This window comes from Nanorana parkeri, unplaced genomic scaffold (assembly GCF_000935625.1).
Source record: "Nanorana parkeri isolate BGI_ZX_2015 unplaced genomic scaffold, ASM93562v1 scaffold513, whole genome shotgun sequence".
NCBI lineage: Eukaryota > Metazoa > Chordata > Amphibia > Anura > Dicroglossidae > Nanorana > Nanorana parkeri.
The window spans coordinates 1,081,558-1,087,972 of NW_017306781.1; the positions used below are offsets into that span (position 1 = coordinate 1,081,558).

The 6,415-nt window shown below is 42.4% G+C and overlaps 1 pseudogene; it reads right to left on the reverse strand.

Annotated features, from left to right (window-relative positions):
• Positions 1-6,061, reverse strand: part of LOC108790924 — a 32,066-nt pseudogene extending 26,005 nt beyond the window's left edge.
• Between the last annotated feature and the right edge of the window lie 354 nt (positions 6,062-6,415).

Genomic DNA, 6,415 nt, shown 5'->3' on the forward strand with positions numbered 1-6,415 from the left:
ATGTCTGAGCACACTGAACCACCTCTTAAAGAGACAGCATACATTTCTCCAAGCAAGTCTCCACAGTGGTCCGCCTCCAGCCGTGTCATCAGCAGAGCGCCAACAGGTATAAATTCAATTCAATCTAATCAGTCCGTGCTTGGTTATTGCAGAGCTTTGTCGTTTGTAGTGCCTGGCGTTATTATCCTGCTGCTTTCCTGTGTATTGACCTTTGGCTTTATTATCTGACCCTGATCATTCGCTGCCTACCCTGACTCCTGTTCTGATTACCGACTACGAATTTGGATTATGATTTGGCTACGGTGTTTATGGAGTTTACCTGTGCTGGTCATCACTGCATCAGAGATTGTGCGTCTAAAGAAAAAAGGTCACTCCTTTGAAGACAGACAAGTACGCATCCTAGAACGATGTAGCTAATATGTTGCGCTTGGTGTTTGCTGATCTACTAAGTATTAAACCACCTTGTGTATGTCATTAACTGTGTAATACTTGTTTTCCTTAAGTAGTGATTGTTGTATTATAAATAATAAACGACCTTAAGCCCTTAATGTTAAATTGGGGATTTGTCGACTTGCGTGCACACTTCCTTAGTGTATAGTGTATCAGTGAGTATATAAGATGTATATTCCACTACATTACAAATAAAATATAATAAAATAAAATTATATATATATAAAATATGTGATTGTCTTTTTAGTATGAATTATCTGAAAGCCCGTGTGGCGTGAGCTAGTGGACCACACAAACACTTGGGTTGATAAATCCACTATTGTGTTTAAAACTTCAAACTGTCTAAAATAACACTGTGATATGTGACCGATTAGTAACTGTGCCAACTATGGCGTGATCTGCAATATTCGTGAACTTGCACCCGTGTAACAATGAATGGGGTGGGACACTGCAGGGGCCAATCCTAGCACATCAACAACATGCTGGATAGACTGATCTCAATACCAAATTGTATGAACGGAGTCGGCTCTCCTAAGTTTCCCCTGATCCAATTGGTAATCACAACTACTTGACATAAATCAAACAGAAAATTGGAACAACATAAGGTTAAGCACATATAAGTCCTCGCAGAAGATCAAATCTTATGACAATGAAAGTCGGTCCCAACTGTCTAATGTTTCACTTCAACTTTTAAGTGATGATATGTTGGTACTTATCTGTCCCCTTCTATTACAGTCAGAAATCCGTAGTCCAAGATCTGAGTTGGTTATCAAAGGAATTTAGTCACCAGTCGATTGCAGTTATGGTGTAGCATCCATTCCTTCCCGTTCTATCTGAAAAGCTAGGTTGCGCGCTAATGACCTAGCTTTTCAGATAGAACGGGAAGGAATGGATGCTTCAAGAAAAATACAGTTGCCTTGACTTATTTTTTTACATATAATGCACAGTTTAGACCTCACTTTTTTTGTAATCTTTAGTAATTTTCCCAATAGTATTCTTAATTGTTTTGATATGATGTTTGTGTTGAGTTTTGTTGTTACACACAACTTGACTGACATTACAGATAAAATGTACACTTAAAGGGTAATTTACAAAGCTGCCGAAGGATCCAGCCATAGCTTCGGCTGATGCTTCGGCTCACTTATGTTGCGGGAGCCCTTCAATTCAGTCGATCCAAAGGGCTGCTGTACAGGCTATTCACTATAGCCCTACAGCAGCCGAAGGCGGCCGAGCGGCTCAGCCGTGCCGAAGGCATATGCTTCGGTTGGCCTAAGCCGAAGTGACAGTCGAAGTGGGGCAAACGGCCTGCCGGAAGGCCAACCTTTCGCCCCACAAATGACAGATGAGCAGAGCCAGCCATGATTTCATGGCTGGCTCCGCCCAGTTGTAATGGCAGATCAGCATGCCCAAATGAGCTGGGGATGCTGAACTGTCATTAAACAATAACAACTGGGCGGAGCAGGTGACTCTAGAAGGTGTCGGACAATAAGAAACAGTTGGATGGAGCTAGCTGTCACCCCTTTTGTTTTTTTAATTCTTTTTTTTTTTAAATCTTAAATAATTAAAAATTTTTACTATTTATTTACATTTTTTAGAAAATGTTCAACCGTTATTTTCATTGATTTTCTATTCTGCTCGGTACCGTGGAGGTACCGAGCAGAAAAGCCAAGCTGAGCAGCGGCCCTCGGCTATTAACTTACTGCCGTTTGGCCCCTATGAGAATAGGGGCGAACGACAGCGAGTGAGCTGCCGGAGCTTCGGCTCAGCCGATCCAGATGTTGGATCGGCTGACTCGAAGTCCTTCTGCACTTCGGCTGACCGAAGTGCAGCCGGAGGCAGACGATGTATGGCTGAAGGCAGCTGTACTGAGCCGGAGTGAATAGCCGAACGTAGTTCAGCTCACTTCACTTCGGCTGGGTTATTCACTCGGCTGCCTTCAGCAGCTATGTGAATAACCCCCTTTGTATCTTCTAACAGGTTGCGATGCAACATAGCAGGAGAACAATTTGCTTCTCCCTGCATTTGATTTTTATTACTACAAATCACATTCGATCTGTTTTTTTTTTTTAACATATTCAATGTAAAAGTAATGTGACCAGAAGCCCTGCCTGTGTTAAAGGAAAACTTTTCATATATCTGATAATTTACTCACATTTAACAGCTGAACGTAACGTGTCTTCTTCTACAGGGCTGTCCTGAGTGACACTATTACAACATTGTGAAGTTGTCGCTTGGCTGGAAGGTGTGGTTAAAGTTAAAGAAATATGCACAAGATTATGTCTGAGCACAACAAAGACTGGAGCTGACAAAATCTGGAGTGTTACTTATGGCAATTAATCAGCTTCTTTCTTTCATTTTCAAAGCTTTACCGATCAAACTGAAGAGAGAAGCTGATTGGTTACTATGGGCAAATGCTCCAGATTTTGTCTGCTCCAGTTCTGATGAATTCCCCCCATAGACTTGTCTGTGAACAGGTTAGGCCTTCCTGAATTCCAGTCTTTTAAATACACGGCTGACTTCCCACATACTTGTTGTGGTAACGTCATGTGAAAAGTGTGTTTTACTGCAACGCACTGCACTGTAGTGCCATCCTTCCCTATCTATCCTTCCTTTCCTATACCAATTAGGCCGCAATCACATGGAAATTAAAGTACATGCACCCAGATGCATTTGGAACTCATTTCTAAACGTATCTATAAGCATGTAATGATTTGCTATGGCTGGATGCACACCTAGACATTTAGCAGTGTTGAGGTGCATTCAGCCTAGCTGCGTTTACACAAACAAGAAGTTCCCGCATTCTGAGTCTGATTAGCCTGGTTTTACATGACTAAATGCGTGTAAATGATTCTAAACCCAGAAACACCTACACACAGGAAAAAGTCATCTGGGAAGCACCAACGATGTTTATACTCCCCATATAACTCCTGTGTTCACCACAGAATTACCCTGTGCATTGAACCCTAAAATAAATCCTCATTTAGGGCTTCATATCCTCTGCACAGTTTCACTTTCCATTGAGGATAATGCTTTAGTCAGAGTTCTGTTTTCTCAGAAGGTGATTCTGCCTCCAGAGTTCTGTTTTCCCAGAAGGAGACTCTACTTCCTTCATTTTCACGCAGCACCCCTTCCTCTTTAGTGCTCATTTATATTGTAAGAACATTCCAAAATGCAAATATACATCTAAGTTAGTATCAATGGGGTTTTAAGAGACGTCAGACTCTAATTTGTAGAGCATAAAGTAGAACATTTATTTGACATGTAGAGTTAAAAATCCATCAGTTACATTTAAAAAAAAACAACATTACAAAACCATTTCCTCAATTCTGACTCTTTGCCACATCACTTTGCTATAAATTGATTATAGCATCCATAATACTTATTTCATTTGGGTATGATGTAGTCCATCTTTGTAAGCAGTATTCATTTTTATGCTTTTTATACTGTGGCAATAGTATGCTGACCCCCGACGCGTTTTGCTAATGTGCTTCCTCAGGGAATGTGAGGCAAGAATCTATTACAAACACGTAATTAATTTCTTGCATGTTTTTATACATATTCAACTAATATCAACTACTCCTACTATTTACATATTCATGATATGTTCTTACATGACATTATTATGAGATATACCCTTCTCTTACTCACTGAAACGCTTGGAGACCAGTGTGAATCCACTCTAAGTCGCGGGGATCAATGTTCCCCACCTCCCATAGTAGGTGTGGTGGGACCGCAGGGATATATAAGGAGCGGAAGGTTATTGATCGTGATATTAATTTGTGTCCTATACCGTGCGGCAATCTCTATCTTTCCATATTATACTGTACAGTATATTCATATCAGTCCACCTGTCAAGGAGCATACATATGTGCTATCCACTCATAAGTGATCACAGGAACTAAATCTATGTATTATCATTATTAATGCGTCCCAATATATTAAATAACATGTGTTACTGTGAATGTGACCACTATCTACCAATGGGGCAATGAGGCAGAATTGAGGGAATGGTTTTTGTAATGTTGGTCTTTTAAATGTAACTGATGGATTTTTAACTCACTTTTAACTGACTTACATGTCAAATACATTTTCTACTTTTTGAAATTAGAGTCTGACGCCTCTTAAAACCAGACAATAGTTCTCTAATCAATGCACAGAAAGAGGCAATGATATCAGCTGTTTGCTTTCCTTCATGCAGGTGTGACACAGCTGTATTTCTAGAATGTAAAGATCTATATATATCCCAGTAGAAAAGAGAGACAGCAACGATCACTAGTAGGGTTGGGGGATGCAAAAGATCAAAGGATAGACATCAAAATTGTTTTTACTCCCCATATAACCCATGTGTTTACCACAGAAGGCCCTTGCGTATGGGACCTTAACGGAGAACTATAAGGGGAGTGATTTTCACTCAACCTCATAGTTCGAGCCGACGAGTGACAATTAAACTGTCACACGTCGGCACTTCTCGATCCTGTTTCTGCAGAGAGACGTGACAGTCACTCACGGCTCCCTGCAGGGATTCCCCCCCTCCCCTGTCCGATGCTCCAGTACTGACTGTAGGAACGAATGGGGGAGGGGGCGGGTACAGCTGGCACTGCCTCTAGATAGGCAGAACCAGCTGTCAATCACGCAACTGGGTGCTTGGAGCTCGCGGTATACTGAGTTTTGGGTCATGGGAGGACGCTAGTTTATGTCCTGCCGTGACCTTGAGGAGAACTGTGGGGAAAAGCACTGACCCCGTAGTTCTCCTTTAATGTATAAGCTCCATTAGGGCTTCATTTTCTTAGCACAGTTTCACTTTCCATTGAGGATAATGATTTAGTCAGAGTTTCATGTTCCCAGAAGGAGATTCTGCCTCCAGAGTTCACTCCGCACCTCTTGCTCTTTAATGCCCTCTTACATTGCAAGAACATTACACTGCAATCTGCTGATTAGTCACCCCCTCTGATCACATGTGCTTTTCTGCTTCCACTAGCCCCCTTCAGCCCTTTTTCCATGGATCCTGGCTCTTTCCCTACCAGTCCTGAACTCCCTTCAGCCACTCGCTTCCTCCCCACACACAACCCTTTTTGACATTGCTGCCAGCCAGCCTGGATGATATATAGGAGTTCTCTCCCCCCTTTCCCTGCTTACATTATCATGATCAGATTTTAAAAATGAATCCGGGAACATAAAATATAAAAAAAATATGTTTTTTTAATACTCACCTGATCCTTGGCTCCACCGACGAGCGCAGCCTCCGTCTCCCACGCTGTCAGAAGCTGCATACAGCACCCGCCGGTTACTATTAAAGCCGGCGGGGGCTGTATTTCCGGGGATATAATTTGTCCGGGGACCGTCTCCTCAATCCGGGGACTGTCCCCGGAAAGTGGGAACGAATTATCACCCTAGCTTACATTGCTGGTGATACAGCTTTAAATGATATTTACACCCTCCGTTTTTTTGCATATATCTACTGCTAGCAAGCATTAGATATATGCAAACAGTTTTAAAAAAAAACAAAAAACGCTCAAACAGCAGTTTAGACTTACCCTGTGTTCCGTGCGCGGTCCCATGCGAAAATGAAAAATTTCTTGAGCGGCCCCAAAGGATCTTGGGGCGCGCGCATGCGCAGTTCTTATTTTTGGCAGGGACGCGACGAGGGACGCAAGGTAAGTCTTTGGACACGTGCATCCGCATGCAGACACCGCTGGATCGGAAGGACAGAGCAGTCAGCGCTGGATCGTAGAGAGACGCCGCACTGCTGGAGAGAAGGCTGAAAACATCAGCAAAGAAGAGGAAGATCGGAAAAAGAGACATAATTTAAGGTAAGTGCTAACATTAACATGGGGGGAGGGCAAAATGTTTTTGCCTTTAATGTCACTTTAAGGGATGACAGACTGCCAACAACTTTTCTGCTGCTACAGCCCTGTGCTCAGGTTACACAGAGAGGAAGGCTGAAACAGCAGCAGATAAGCTTTCA